At 36.7% G+C, this 16,286-nt stretch overlaps 1 long non-coding RNA gene across 1 annotated transcript in view; it reads left to right on the top strand.

The window, feature by feature from the left end:
- The window catches only part of LOC136835214 (uncharacterized), a 172,987-nt gene that overhangs the window by 43,956 nt on the left and 112,745 nt on the right, over positions 1 to 16,286 (top strand). The window contains exon 2 of the long non-coding RNA XR_010852054.1: positions 10,995 to 11,092. This is a non-coding gene — a long non-coding RNA (uncharacterized lncRNA). The remainder of the gene's footprint in view (positions 1 to 10,994; positions 11,093 to 16,286) is intronic.

Here is a 16,286-nt window from a genome sequence, read left to right as displayed (position 1 = left end):
TTTATATCAATTTATGACCGCGAATATTCGAGATTGTAATATCAGTTTATGACCGCAGATATACTATATTGTATATCAAACTATCACCGCAGATGTTCAGTGTTGTAAATCAGTTTGTGACCCCAGATATTTTTTTTTTTTTTTTTTTTTTTGCCAAACTCAGCACGCAGACAAAGAAGCAAGAATTCCAGGTGCTCATTCAATCAGAATCGTTTAAAACTTTCCGAATTACTGGGGATTGAAATCTTCAGAGGTAGAGGTAATTATTTTTTCCACTTGCGCTTTAAGTCTTTCTTCTCTTACCATTTCATTAATTCATCGATTTATGAATAAAGAGGTTATTAATTAAATTAGGCGAATCCAAGTTTGGTCTCTGTGGAGTATTACTGGAAAGGTGGAAATCAGTTTTGATGGTTCTGCCGTTTTGTAGTGACAGGTGCCTTCTTCAGTGATGGACTTTGAAGGGCGGGGGATACTCTCTCTCTCTCTCCAGTCTTGATATTAGGCTGGATGATGAGAGTGGAGTCTCTCTCTCTCTCTCAATCCATGTTTTATACAAAGCTGGATAATGTGAGTGGAATATCTCTCTCTCTCATCATGTAGTAACCAGGAACATCAAAAAAAAAGTATCTCTTTGGACTTATAATTCTGAGCTACTGATACAAATTACCTGTCTCATTCTTTTGGGATAACACCCAATTTATCTCTTCATCTCTTATCAGGCCAAAAAAGAAAAAAAATTTTGTTCATCCTTCCTTTGTAAGAGGTCTTATCTATTCGTACCCTGTGTCTCTCGTATATATCTTTCTTCTCGGTCCTTCACTCAGCAATTTCTCTTTCCTTATCAAACAACCTCACGCGAATTTCAACTTCCCCGATTCTCGTCTTGCTCACTGAGTAATGGTCCTATAAGGCAGCAATTTCCCGCTATTGTTTTTTGTCAAGAAAAAAAAAAAATAGAAATAAAAGGACAATAGGCAATAGATATTTTTTTTTCTAGACAGCGTAACGTAAAACGTACGTCTCAGCCTGCGGTCGTGACCTCAATTTTCATAAGCAATTTTCATAAGAGTTGTGGCTGACGCACATTCGTCCCCATATTCATATTTTTTATTACAATTTCCATTTCTCTCTCTCTCTCTCTCTCTCTCTCTCTCTCTCTCTCTCTCTCTCTCTCTCTCTCTCTCTCTCTCTCTGAACCCACCTTATGGCATAGTTAGTCACCTCCATATGCGAAATAAATATGGTAACATCGTGTTCCACATATCTGATTACAAGATAAAAGCACATTCAAATGAAGGCCTATGTCCTGACTTAATACAGTCGAGCATCCTAAGCCAGTATCGTACCTCCTTTCCCAGCCTACTTAATTCGACACTGAACACAACGTCCTACAATGACCCGTTTTACTTACAGTTAAGCACTTTTAGGAAATGATGAAAAAATATAGTCATTAGGGTTTCTGGTTCCTGATTTTGTTATTTGATTAACTATCCCCCTTTTCTTCTCTCTGATACATCTAGAGATTCTTCCTTCTTCACTATATATTTTTTCCATTCAAGTTTTTCAATTTTTAGTTGGTGGAACTTGACAGCCTTTGCTTCTCAACACTTTTACAAAGGCACACATATACATACATACGTAATACATACATACACATATATGTATACTACAAGAGCCACAAGGGTATGTTAAAAGACAAAAATTGCCAAGCGCTTCCCTATCCAGGGTACAGTACAGCATTTAGTACAGTACCTGAAGAAGTGTATATATTAAATACACGAAAGCGCTTGGTACTCCCTTCTGTCTCTTGCAGCACATTTGGACACGTGATCCTTGTGGCGGTATAGCATATATATATATATATATATATATATATATATATATATATATATATATATATATATATATATATATATACACACACACACATTTTTTTCACCCAACTTCCCTTTGTCATAAATGAAATGGATTGCATTACCAAAGGGTATAGTCAGGTTCCTTTACGCCGTTGATGGCTTTTCCTTCACTGGACTGACCCAGCGTACCCTTAGAGAGAGAGAGAGAGAGAGAGAGAGAGAGAGAGTTTTAGCTTGGGAAGAGAACAAATTCGTTTCAACTGTTGAACTAATCAAATTATAAATAATGTCTCATTCACACAGGAAAAGAATCCGTTGATATATCATTGAATGTCGGAATAATCTCTCTTATTTTGCTTTATTTTCCCCTGCAGTTCTGTCAAAGCGACAGAGACGAGCAAAGTGGCAAACAGTCTACCTTTGTCAGTCAACGAAGTATAATGATTTGTCGTAAATCATCCATTTTATTAAAAACCTTTTCTTCCCATTACACTGAGTCAGATTGCCTGGAATCAGATATGACCATTGAACATCCACATTTAAACAATTTGAAGAGCAGGTAGATTTGTCACTCCACTTCGGAATAAACCCACTGTAACAACACTTCAGTATAACCGAGTGGTGTTTGACAAAACACCCATTACTGAGCAGACCTCCCCCCCCCCCAACCACTCCCGACGGAAGGAACATACCCATGACGACTTGACTGATTACATAATCACACATAAGCCTGGCGATTAATTATGCCAATTTTCAGACAGTCCTTTGAAGACGGAATGATCAAAGACGCTCCTTCCTTTGCTTCCAGTCGTAAATGCATTCGAGTCTCGGTAGAATTATAAGGGAAATTATACCCCGTTCCCTTGTTTACGTGATAGGATTTCCTAGTGGCCCCCACCGGGTAGGTAAGATATCAGTGACGTCATCCTGCGAAGCGCATTCTCTTCTGAGGGAGGCTTTGATCCTCCCTTTGAAGTTCTCAACTATAAACCAATTCCCTGAGTAATGTAATTGATTATGTGCATCAGTTACAAATGGGGTTTTGGGGGTGGTTCTTGTCATGACACGTTGCCACTGGCACGTGACTGCTGAGGTTTGTTACAATTTTCACTGACGCTTGGAGTATAAGTAATCTGATGTAATCAGTTCATTACATACGGATGTATATTGGCCTTCATTTATAAGTGCAAATTGCACCACTATATAACTTCAAGCCTTTATAGGTATGCTTAATATTTCCCAATTATTATTATGAATTAACAAACTGCAATTAAAAGCAAATGTTCTTTGAAATTTCAATGAAAATTCTTTTTGCAATAGCGAATGGGAAAATCAAATGCAAAAAATCAGATTGAAATTGAAATATCAATGAAAATGGGAATATCAACGGGAAATATCAAATGGAAATATCAAACTGAAATCCTAATATCTGTTGGAAAATATATGATAGAAATATTAAAAAGATATATCAAATGGAAAAAGACACATCAAAAGGAAATATCAAATGGCAATGGAAATATCAAACAGAAAATGGAAATTCTAATGGAAATATCAAATGGAAATCGAAATATCAAAGGGAAATATCAAGTGGCAATGGGAATATCAAAAGGAAATATCAAATGAAAATGAAAATATTCAGTGTAAACGGAAATATCGAAAGGAACTAGTCAAATTACAATGGATATACCAAATGGAAGGTGAAATATCAAAAAGTTTGGGCGATTCAGTCGAGGTCTTTAATACAGGCATTCCATAACTGGAACAGTGCCAAAGAGCCAAATATTTTCCTAACGCACGGCAGCGTTGCACTAAGTAGTTGTCTCATTCAAGATTCATCAGTTGTAGTACGAAACTGGCAATGCCAGTGTCTTCTGTTGTTTCAGGGGGTAAACCCTTATTATTTTGAGTAGTGAAATGCCATTTATCTGTTTTAAATCCCAATAAAACCAGCTATATGCTCTTTTGGTAATTATCCATTCCAGAATGGAATGGCATATAAGATTTAGGCCAAAGAGGTCATTTAGCGCTGAATGGGAAATGAGAGTAAAAGGGTTTTGAAGATGTAACGGGAGGAAAACCTCGCAGTTGTCATCGTGAAATAATTTTAAGATGAGATAAGATGGAAGAGTTAAGATGGAAGAGTAAAAGAAATGAAAGGGGTTGCAGCTAGGGACCGAAGGGACGCTGGTAAGAGCCTTAAGTAATGCCTACAGTGCACCGTGGGAGGTACACTGACAAACCTACCCTCTACGAGTCTACAGAGATCCATTCCGGAGTTTGGTCCGTCAGACAGCGAAATCTACCAGTGACTTCGTGATTACATAGACCAACACAGTAATGCCACTTAAGTGATTTGCGTTTGAAGACGGACTGATCAAAGGACTACAAGCCCTTCTTCGATCGTCTTATCGTAATTGAAATGCATTTGCTTATCAGCAGTTAATAATAAGAACGATATTCTCTTGTCTTTATTTTCGATATCTGAAGCGTTCCCAATGGGTTTTCAGGCAATCGTGATGTTATGCCATTAGTCTTTGATATGAGTCTTTGATATGAATGGGGTTAGATTTCCATGAAGTCTTTGATGGTCTTAATTCTGAACGCACTGGAGCAGCAATAATGTTGGTTATATGTAGAGTATCTGTAATTATACCTGGAAATTATTCCCAGTCTTCTTAAATGCAGGTCTCCCCTGTGACCCACTGCTACTCTTAAAATGGCAGTTTCAATAACCTGGGTAGTTTTTCCTTCATTACATTTTATATATATATATATATTATATATATATATATATATATATATATATATATATATATATATATATATATATATATATAGTATATGTATGTATGTATATATATATCTATATATATATATATATATATATATATATATATATATATATATATATATATATATACGAGTATATGCATGCATGTATATATATATATCTATATATATATATATATATACATATATATATATATATATATATTATATATATATATATATATATATATATATATATATATATATATATATATATATATATATATATATATATATATATATATATATAGATAGGTAAACGTCACGTAGATTTTGAGTGCATAGAAAAATTTCAGATAGATTTTGCATTGAATAGATAAACTTCAGGTACATTTTGGCGTGAATATACTGTATAAACGTAAGGCAGATTAATTTGCTTCTGGCCTCCCCTGAAAAATGGTTTGTGTGCCTGAATATCTATCTTATGAAAATGTTTGAGAACGCTTGAATGTGCATGTGTTTGTGAGTGTGTGTATGTGTCATGTATGTGCGTTGTGTGTGTATGTGCATGGCCATCTACTCAAACCGCTGCAACCAGTCAGTTGCAAATTGATCCCCATAGGCAACTGGTAAAAAAAAGGCCTGATTATCAGTGATACAAAAGAAATTCCTGCATTTTGCAAGCTATCAAAACCAAGTCTAATGGGGCATGCACTTGGCTATTCAGTGGCAAATATTGATATGGGACGAATTGTCGGTAATTAATGAGATAGGTAACATTTCCTATGCTGTTTTTTTCAGCACACAAAGTGAAGCAGGAAACCATACGTACAAACAAACATTACAGTACAGAAAGTAAAACTATTAATCAGGTTGTTGGGCCTTTCTTTCTCGAGTAGGTTTTTCTTTCTGCAATGTTTCTTTGTACGTATGGTTTCCGGCTTTACTTTGTTTCCTGAGTTGTATATTACTTGCACATTCTATTTTAGTTGGACGAAAGCTATAAACTTTCTACATATATATTTTTAATACACTATGTTTTGTAACATGAATTTCTTTTGTGGTCTCACCTCTCACACACATATATATATATATCTCTCTCTCTCTCTCTCTCTCTCTCTCTCTCTCTCTCTCTCTCTCTCTCTCTCTCTCTCTCTCTCTCTATATATATATATATATATATATATATATATATATATATATATATTTTTAAGCAAATTTCAAGTCAAGAAGTCCCACTTCTCCTGTACCGCATGATGATAAGCCTCAACTGTAGGTCAACCAAAGGACTTATTTTGTGGAAGTTTTCTGCACATGGGATTATCCCTGACTCGGCAGCTGAGGTATGAATGTAGCAGTAACCACTGACATGATTTGTATGAGCCACACTATTAGAAAAAGATTCAGTGGCTAAAGATGACATATTTATCACCATGACCATATATTTAATAAACTTGATAAATGTACATCCATTCTTGTTTCCGAAAATCAAGGGAAATAATTTTTTTGCGGCCAGTTTTAGCAATGAACCAGGAAGCAATAAGATTTTGAGTCAAACGCCATAGGGAAAAGGGTGAGTGTTTTTGTTCGGTCTCCCCTGAAACTAGACCAAAGAAAGTGATTGTCTCTGATGTAGTACATTAAGTTACAATTTTATATATTTTCTAGTTTTGAATCGGTTTTATTTAAGTTCTTTAACTTTTCATAAATTCAGCATCAACAGTAAAGATGTACATAAAACAATGGATACCTTTCTGTCACAGTTTTGTTGACATTACAGGTTTGTTCTGACTGGCACTAGTGTCTTCACGATTATGCAAAGACTATTAATGCTGCTGAAGAAATTTTGTTGCTATTAGCTCTCAATTGTTACAAACTGAGGTGAGAAGATGGTCATGGAATTACCAATAAGCTTCGCTTTATACTATCAGGTGTTCTGCTTTCCTTTTCTAAATATTTAGTCTCGACGTTTAAATATTTAGTCTCGACGTTTAGAGTAATACATGTGACAGGAACAGTATATGTTGGTTAATGTGATCACTTATCACTAATTCTGAATTAGGTTTCAACATTCTGTCAGTACTGAAGATGGACCACACTGGGTAGACCCTAGTTTGCTGATTTCAAGTGTTAGTCCCTTTATTCCTTCCACGAAAGTATACTGTATATGAAACATGAATGGTATTTTATACTTTCTTAATCATAGAAATTATTGCATGAGAACTGGCAGATGCTTAGTTGTTAGATACTGTATCATATGAAGTCTCAATTCGCTTAGCAATTGACTGACATTGGCAAACTTGTAGAAAGCTGCTGGTCTCTGGAGACTAGTTCTTCATAATGCGGTATATATGTCTTGCATAACTCTTAAGCCATAAAGTTCTGAAATAAAGAAAAATCTATTAATGTTGAGTAACTGCACTCCTATTAGATCTAATTCAGGGGAAACTAGTTAACTGTTATAATTTGCCAATGCATTCATTAAAGAATTCAAGTGACAACCACATGAAATGAGATATGCAGGTATATGAAGTGACTTAGAAATAATTATATATATTGGATAGTGAAATTCTTGTTTTAAATTTCTAAATAGTTAAGTTCTATTTAAGGTTTGATTAATTCCAGAAAGGAGGAGTGGCTGAGTTCAAGAAGCGATTACCGAAATGAAAACTAGAAAATGGTCTTGTTCTGTGTAAACGGCAAACCTTGCAACAGTTATGGTTAGCTTAAGATCACTAACTCAAAACTCGAATGAATTGATTTGACCATGATGGCTTTCACGTATATATTTAATTGCCGACATGAACATTCCTTATATAAAGGGTCATGCAAAACCACAATCTAGTAATCTTAGATACACTTTTTCACGGTACTTAAAATACTCCTCCCCTTTTGTCTGTATCAGGCTGTAATTGTATTCTTGATTAATTTAGTATGATGGTTTAAACCTTTCAGTCCTTTTTCTGTACCTCCGTTCATATTCTTTTTCTTTCATCTGACTTCCCACCCTCTTTAACAATTGTTTCACAGTGCATGCAACTGCGAGGTTTTCCTCCTGTTACACCTCTAAAACCTCATAACTGTCAATTTCGTTTTCATCACTGAAGACCTCATGGGTCCCAGCACTTGGCCTTTGGCCTAAGTTCTATAATCCAGTCCAATATAATGGTTTAGTGTGTATTACTGGCTGGGGGCATTTTTTTTTATTTATTAATCTGTACAGGGCCTCTGAAAATATTAGAGTTCAGTCAGAGCAATATGAACAAAAATCGCCACAATGCTGAGATAATGTGAGAAAAAAACGATTGTTGCGTAACAGAGGCCCTTTCCAACTGAATAAATTGGCGAATTACGGGAATAGACCATTCTCTCTCTCTCTCTCTCTCTCTCTCTCTCTGCTTGGCGGAGATAGGTAAGTTTTTAGGAAACAAGGTAATTCGAAGGTATTAAATATCAAAAGAAATGAAAGACCCAGAAATGATAGTTCCAGTTGCAGGTCACTCATTATTATTTATATAATTCAGGTTAGTGTATATTAATAACAACAGATTCCTAAGTTGACTTAATTCATATCCTTAATGAATTCTTCCAAGGAGAGAGAAGGTGCCAACAGTACCAACCAGTTAGTCCCAACAAGTTTCTTGAACGAGAATAAGGGAAATGTTGTTCTCGAGGGGTTAGAGGTTATATTTATATATAACCACAAAATACAAAATAACTCAGTATTTGAAAGAAAATGAAACAGAGAGGAGGTGAAAAGAGTGCGAAAAACGTTTTGAGTGTGCATATGTGTGTGATTTTGTGTGTGTGTGTGTGAGAGAGTTTGAGTCTTGTTGGTGACGGTTAGAAAAACAGAATAGAAACGCCATTTTGTGAGAGAATGAAACATAAAATCAAGAGGAAGATAAATGTTTACTTTGATCAGGATGCACAGCTGCAGTCACTCATGAGAGAGAGAGAGAGAGAGAGAGAGAGTGGGGTACAGGCTCACTTTGTGAAACTCCGAAAAATGAGCAAAGGAAATTGATGGATTGAGAAGTAATTACAGATTTATTAAACGCGACCACAACTTATTTGTTTCATTTGAAATCTTATTTCTGAAAGTGCAACAGCGCGTTTTCCTCCTGTTGCACCTTTAAACCAATTGCTCTCAATTTCCCCTTCAGCTTTGAATGACCTCGTATGTCCCAGCACTTAGCCTTTAGCTTAAATTTTTTACTCCAATTCCTTTTCGCTCAAAATACGTTTCATAAATAACCATTTGTGACGTTAGTAATTTGGTAAGGGTTACAGTACAGGTATTGCTGCTTATCCAAGAGCATGCAAGAACCGTAAACGGGTAAATCCCTCTGTGTTTCTGTATATCTTAAGGAGTTTTCATCATATTGATAAAATGCTTAAGAGATCTTTTGTTACTTCAGTTTGTCTCCATGACTGCCAGCATTTCAAGGGTAAAAAATAAATAAATTAAACTATCATATATGGTTGCGTATGAGTTATTGTGTATGGAACTCTGTCGAATAGTATCTGCTGTGAATGAAATCTAATGGCTTCCGAGATCACTTATAAAGAATCTTCTTTCTGTAATGGACATTAAACTACCTTGGTACACACCATTAACTGATTGACAGAGGTTATTTGGTGAGACATGATAAATAGATAAAACAAAGAAAACGAACGTTAACTGGAGAATTATACATTTTGGAAACGAAATATATATACAAATACAAATTTGTGTCAAGATTTAAATCGTCTCGTCCTCATAATCCCTCACGCGTGCACTGCGGGCATTACTCAGGGTACTTGGCAGCGCCCTTTCGGCCCTTTTCCTTCCTTTTACTGTACCTCCGTTCATATATTCTCTTCCTTCCATCTTACTTTCCACTCTCTCCTAACGACTGTTTCATAGTTCAGCTGCGAGGTTTTCCTCCTGTTATACCTATAAAACCTTTCTACTCTCAATTTCCATTTCAGCATTGAGTGACCTCATAGGTCCCAGTGCTTGGTCTTTGGCCTAAATTTTATTTTCCAGTCTCATTCTCATAATCCTACCAAATAAGGACAAAGTCATCCTTTGCCAGTTTTTACTCTGGAAACGAATTTCTTGAAAGCCTTCGCTTTAAGGACAAAAATTCCATTATCATAAAACGCCATAATCCTTCTACTTGTAACTCCCAAAACAATTTCCTCAGGGTGACTTCCTCCTTCCTCCTCGAACTCATTCACTTCCTCGACCACATTTCCCAAGACTTACGATGTTTATTTCTCCAGGGAAATATGTCGGTAGGTATACCTGTGTCGTATGCAAACGCTTCTGAATGAAGGCCCAGAAACCACTGGAAAACTTAGATTTGCCAAGTGTGGTGTTCTCGATGGGTTACAGATGGAAGGAAAAATGTTTCACTAGAGAAAATGACATTTTGTTTTGCAATGTGAATTTAGTCCCTTTGATAAGAACGATTTTTCAGAAGCATATTTTGAAATTTTATTTGTTTTGAATAATGATTTTAGGTCCCGTAATAAAACGACTTATAAGAATTAATATGCATTTATTGAACTGAGCGGTTTTCAAATATGATGTATAACCAGAGCTGTTTCAAAGAAGTAATTGAAAGCAGAGTAAACATTTACCAGAGCTTTGTGAAAACAATGATTAAATATGTAAAACTCATCTCGACAGAATAACAGAACAATATCTGAAACACTTTTATTGTCTGTCTTGTTAATAAAAAGGGACCTTGATCTTCCATAACTGAAAGTTAAGATCAGACGAAGATTATTAATGATGATAATATAAGATACCAATAATAAAGTAATAGCAGTTATTTTGGAATCTTTATGATGATCAAATTGTTTTCCATGACGATTGTCATCAAATCTTCGTCTCCTCTACCAACAGTTAATCAGATGGTGGCAGAAGCAGGGTCGGTGTGGGTGGCTTGGTTGTTGGTTAAAGGGACGTTGGTCGGTCATGTTATGTTTTCACCAAACATTATCGAAATCCGTTTATCCGTTGTCGATGTTGTCAACTCTCTCTCTCTCTCTCTCTCTCTCTCTCTCTCTCTCTCTCTCTCTCTCTCTCTCTCTCTCTCTATTTATTTAAGGTCTGTGTTCAGTGTAAATGAAATAATGCTGCACCATTTTTAAATCTGATTTAATCAGCTATTAACAGTCAACAAAGAATTAACTCTCTGTTTTATGAGTAACTATATAATTATGCAATCTACTGTTTTCTTAACTGATTAAAATTGTATCCAGGTAAAAGGACATTAGATTACGGTTTTGTAACGGCAAAAGTCAAGTTAAAGAATAATTTTCTGTACAGGGAGAAGTATCTTAAAAAATGATTTTCTGCATTTGTTTCAGGAGGAAATCCCGTGTCGCCCAAGAGAAAGAAGACACCAAGTACCCCCATCAACAACACAACGACTTCGGTGGTGTAATTTGGTCATAACCGGCTCCAGGTAAGCTGACAGCCATTCCGGAAGAATAATGGTCGTCACAAGAAGGTCGTTTTTCTCTCACAATGGCACAATACTTTTTCAAAACATTTATGTTACTAGTCTCTTGGTATTTGACGTCATTTAGTTTTATTTGGTCTGCCGAGTAGTCTGGTGGTTATTGCTCCGTAGAGGGTAGTGCCACCAGTGCACCTCACGCGGTTCATTGTAGGCATTGCTTAAGGTTATTTGCAGCATCCTTTCGGCCCCTGGTTGCAACCTCTTGCATTCCTTTTACTGTACCCACGTTTGTATTCTCTTTCTTTCATCTCACTCTCCACCCTCTCCTAGGAATGGTTTCATAGTGCAAGACGAGGTTTTTCTCCTGTTACCCCTTTCAAACCTTCTTTACTCAAAGTTTCCCTTTCAGCGCTGATGACCTCATAGGTCCCAGTGCTTGGCCTTTGGCACAAATTTTATACTCCAGTGTACGTTTTGTAATCAACCCCAGATTAGAGAATATCAGATTATTGAGGCACGGGTATGGGATGCCACGATTGTAACGGAATAAGCGTACCGTCCTACCCAGTTTCTCAGGAATAAGATGTTAATAACGTAGTAAAACAGATTTTGAAAATTTAAGCGCAAGAGACCCGAACTGAAGATTTCATTCTTGAGATGGTCAAATGGGAGGGGATTGATTGATTGCCTTTTAGTTACCCGGCATCGTAATAGCACCCAAAGTAGGACCAAAAGCTAATAGAGGAATAGCATGGCAAAACAAAGAACAAAAGAAAATGAACCCGAACGTCAGAATTAGGCGCTGACACGCGACCGCTCAGACCTTTGAGTTCTACGAATGAAAAGAAAATAAAATATTTAGCTTTCACTTGGCTTCTGCGACATAACTCATGTTCTGGAGGCTCAACAAATCAAACACGAGACGACGATCTCACTCCCGGAATGCAAAAAAAAAAAAAAAAAAAAAAAATCCGTAACTTGAAAGAAGGCACAATAAATTGCCAAGACGCGACCGGACAATACCGAACTGGCGAAGGTAAATATTATTATACTAGGGACTGAGGAAAGCAGTATTGCTGCTGACCCAACGCAAGTATATTGCTTTTTAGAGCTCGAGATCGAAACTTCATTCTGTTATATGAAATGGCGTCTTTCGACGCTCGTGTAATCAAGAAACTCATATTTCAAGGACGGGGCTGAGACCAAGTGCGGGTGTGTCGAGAGAGAGATACATTGCATGACGGTGAAGGTGGGTGGGGAGGGGATGGTTAGGTAAGAACAATTTAGCTAGGCGGGGAGGTCGATCTGATTGTCACGACAATAATAATAATAATAATAATAATAATAATAATAATAATAATAATAATGATCGAGATGGGGAAAAACATTGAGCGGATTTTATAGGCTACGTAGATGTTTGGAGACAGACAGACAGACAGACAGACAGACGGGCAGACAGACAGACAGACAGACAGACAGACAGACAGACAGACAGACAGACAGACAGACAGACAGACAGACAGACAGATTAACCTTTTGTGAATCTCTGGAATACTTTTGAAAATTCCAGTGTAGACATGATTGTAAAGCTTGCTATACTTAGCATTTTATTTATGCATAAGAATTAATATTCTGCACAACAGATTTTCCTAAAATCATTTAATTTTCAAGCTCAGTTGATTTCTGCTCTAGAATTGAACATTGTCAATCGAAGTTTATCATCCACCCGTGCGATTCTTAGGTATAAGTATGGAAAATAGACAGCTATTCAGTTTTCAGCCACGTTGCATTCGGCGTGCAAATAATTGAGTGAAATCCCTCCTGATCACAACTGATAAACAAGTACAAAATGCGCCGAAGTTTCTTCAGCACAGTCGAGTTTTCTTTACAGCGCATAAAGCTGTGTAAGCATCAGCCCATGAAACTTTCAGCCACGGCCCGGTGGTGGCCTTTCCAATAGCGTTGCCAGTCGCATTATCAAGGCTAACTTTAACATTAAATAAAATGAAAACTACTTAGGCTAGAGGGCTGCAATTTGGTATGTTTGATGATTGGAGGGTGGATGATCAACATATCAATTTGAAGCCCTCTAGCCTTAGTAGTTTTTAAGATCTGAGGGCGCCCAGAAAAAGTGCGGACGGACAGACAAAGCCATCCCAGTAGTTTTCTTTTACAGAAAACTAAAAAATGAAGTTAATTTTTCTCTGAGACAGCGGTCATTTTAGTTTTCTGTAAAAGAAAACTATTTCCTGTCCACGCTTATATTGTCCGCACTTTTTCTGGCAGCTGGAAATTGATATGTTGCTCATCCACCCTCCAATCATCAAACATACCAAATTGCAGCCCTCTAGCCTCAATATTTTTTATTTTATTTAAGATTAAAGTTAGCCATAATTGTGCGTCTGGCAACGCTGTATGACGGGCCACCACCGGACCGTGGCCGAAAGATTTATGGGCCGCGGCTCATACAGAAAACTCGACTGCGCCGAAGAAACTTCAGCTCATTTTTTACTTGTTTGTATGATGATTTTACAATCAACCATTAATTGCATGGGGGAATTGTACCACTACTGAAACGACTCACAAACAGCATAAAATCCTCTTTTCTAAAGGGTAAGGTTAGACTCTCTCTCTCTCTCTCTCTCTCTCTCTCTCTCTCTCTCTCTCTCTCTTATTTCAGAATATGGAATTCTCTGCTGCATATGTATTTTCTGAAGCATTTAGTTTGCTCATCACACAAAAATTAGTTGGATGTAACTGAAGAACCCATTAGTATATTGACCATATTAGATCAGAGTGATTTTGTGCTAGTCTCTGTCCATCTGTTGTACTTAACTTTTAATTTTACTTTTTCTCCTTCTCAGCCGTCTTTCCAGTAATTTTTTTCTTGTGAATAGCTAGATTTTTAAAACATACAGCTAAAAATATCATGGGACATTTCAGACAATCTGTATCCTAAATTGTAGCAAACCGGGAACAAAAAAGCCAGTCGAAGGTTTGAGGGTTGGTACATTCCGTATTTTCTTGGGAGGAAAATTAGGTTCGCAAAGGAAAATTGTATAGGACCAAACGAGTACCTTCTGAGGTCATATAATTAGGATTTAGATAAACACAGTCAGTCAGGTAAATGGAAAATCCCAGAAGGAAATTAAACAGATGTTAATGTATGAAAGGTCATTACACCTAATGCTTTCCCAAGGGGGGTTAATGCCAATAGTGCACCTTACGCGGTGCACTGTAGGCATAACTTAAGATTCTTTTCATCGTCCCTTCGGCCCCTAGCGGCAACCCCTTTCATTTCTTTTGACTATATCTCCCTTCATATTCTCTTCCATCTCACTTTCCACCCTCTCCTAACAATTGTTTGATAGTGCAACTGCGAGGTTTTCTTCCTGTTACACTTTTAAAACCTTTTTTACTCAGTTTCCCCCTTCAGCGAATGAATGATGTCCTGCCAGCACTTGGCCTTTGGCCTAAATTATATATTCCATTCCATTTCAGAATCTGTAGAGGCAGCGATTACAAAGGATATGTAGCATTCATACACCCAGAAGTAATGTTTGAGGCCGTAACATTAGCTGAGATTTCTCTTTAACAACGGCAGTTTTATGACCGGGCATTTTCCATCCCGCGCCTCCAATAACACTTTTATCTTCATTGTTCGACCTCTTTACAGCTGCGACGTGCTCGAGTTTTCAGGAGATTCTGGGAAAGTTTCCAAGTCCCTTTCAAGAATAGGGTTGGCGAAATAAGGGAATTGACCTCTACGAGAAGTTGACAGTACGTAGCATGAATGATAATAATAATACGTGTTAACTTGTGTACGCATACTGTGGATAACATGTATATATATATACGCACACACACATATATAAATTTATATATATATGTATATGTGTGTGTTTGTATGTATGTATATGTGTCTCTGTGTGTGTAATTTATACAAGTCATCAGAAATACCCGAGTGTCGGCAGAGATTACAACTATTCGATGAACTTGGTATAATTTCCAGTAATAATTGTTTACACACACGAATACACATACGCTCGTGGATGAATGTATATAAATGTATATCTGTATGTATAAATGTATGTATGTGTGTGTATGTGTATTTATACAAAAGTCACAACAAATATCTGACAGCGTTCGCACCGAGTCTCACTATTGGATGAACCTAATACAATTTCCGAACGTGTAAAACTCAACGCAAAGGGACAGTTTATATTTTCAGTTTGCAGCTAACGAAAAATAAAATACAGAGAGTAGAAAAAATTAGAGTGAAAACTATTTTGACTCAAACAGTGGAATAACATTCCCAAAAGGCGAATCGCGTTTCACGACCAATGGAGGAGAAAAATTTTGAGCCCAAAAAAAGGCTTTAGGAAAAGCTATTTTATTTATATTTCATTGAAATTTTGTAAAGAACGCGAGAGATGGAATGGATGTCGAGAGCCTTTGACTGACAGACAGACAGACAGACAAGGAGACGCTCCGGTGCAGAATGTTATATCATTTGAAGTAGTTGAGTCGTAACCTACCTGTCGGAACAGAATGCTCCAAGCACGAAGTTAATAGAACATTAACAAAGAGACCAACAAATAAGATAAACCATATTATCTGTGAAATAAGAATCACGTCAGCCTGTCCGAAAAGAAAAAATTTTACTCTGAAGTTCCAGCAATTCAGCCATGTGACTTGGAAGGTATATTCCATAATGTGGTCACAAAAGAAAGGTTAAAATTAATTACATGTCTAGCACCACGCTATGTCATTTGACGTACATACATTGCTTACTTTCTTTAACAACGATACACAGCTAAGATTGTTAACATGTATGTAAACATTCGAAGAGCATTTTGTCGACAGGTTCGTTACCCTATACCTCGAGGTAACTACCTCATGAAGTGTTCATATTCACCTGTCCAAATCATTTCTCTCTTCAAATGTACGCGTATTTTTTAATTCGAAGAATTGTGAACCATTTTTCATCACGATGAATTTTGACGTCAGTGACGTCAGTAGCCATGACGTCAGATAATTAATCAGACTGAAAAACAGACTCAAAACAGTAATTGGAATTTTTGAAAGCATCCCTTTCAGTGTCTCTCGTCTGTATTGAGTTTCTAATTTGTGTTTTTTAGCCCGTGGAATACGGTTTCCCCTATTAATGTGAATTAGTTAATGAAGCCTTACGGAT

This window comes from Macrobrachium rosenbergii, chromosome 55 (genome assembly GCF_040412425.1).
Source record: "Macrobrachium rosenbergii isolate ZJJX-2024 chromosome 55, ASM4041242v1, whole genome shotgun sequence".
Classification (NCBI taxonomy): Eukaryota; Metazoa; Arthropoda; class Malacostraca; order Decapoda; family Palaemonidae; genus Macrobrachium; species Macrobrachium rosenbergii.
Note: the sequence above shows the minus strand (reverse complement) of the source record. Positions and strands in the feature narration are given on the sequence as shown.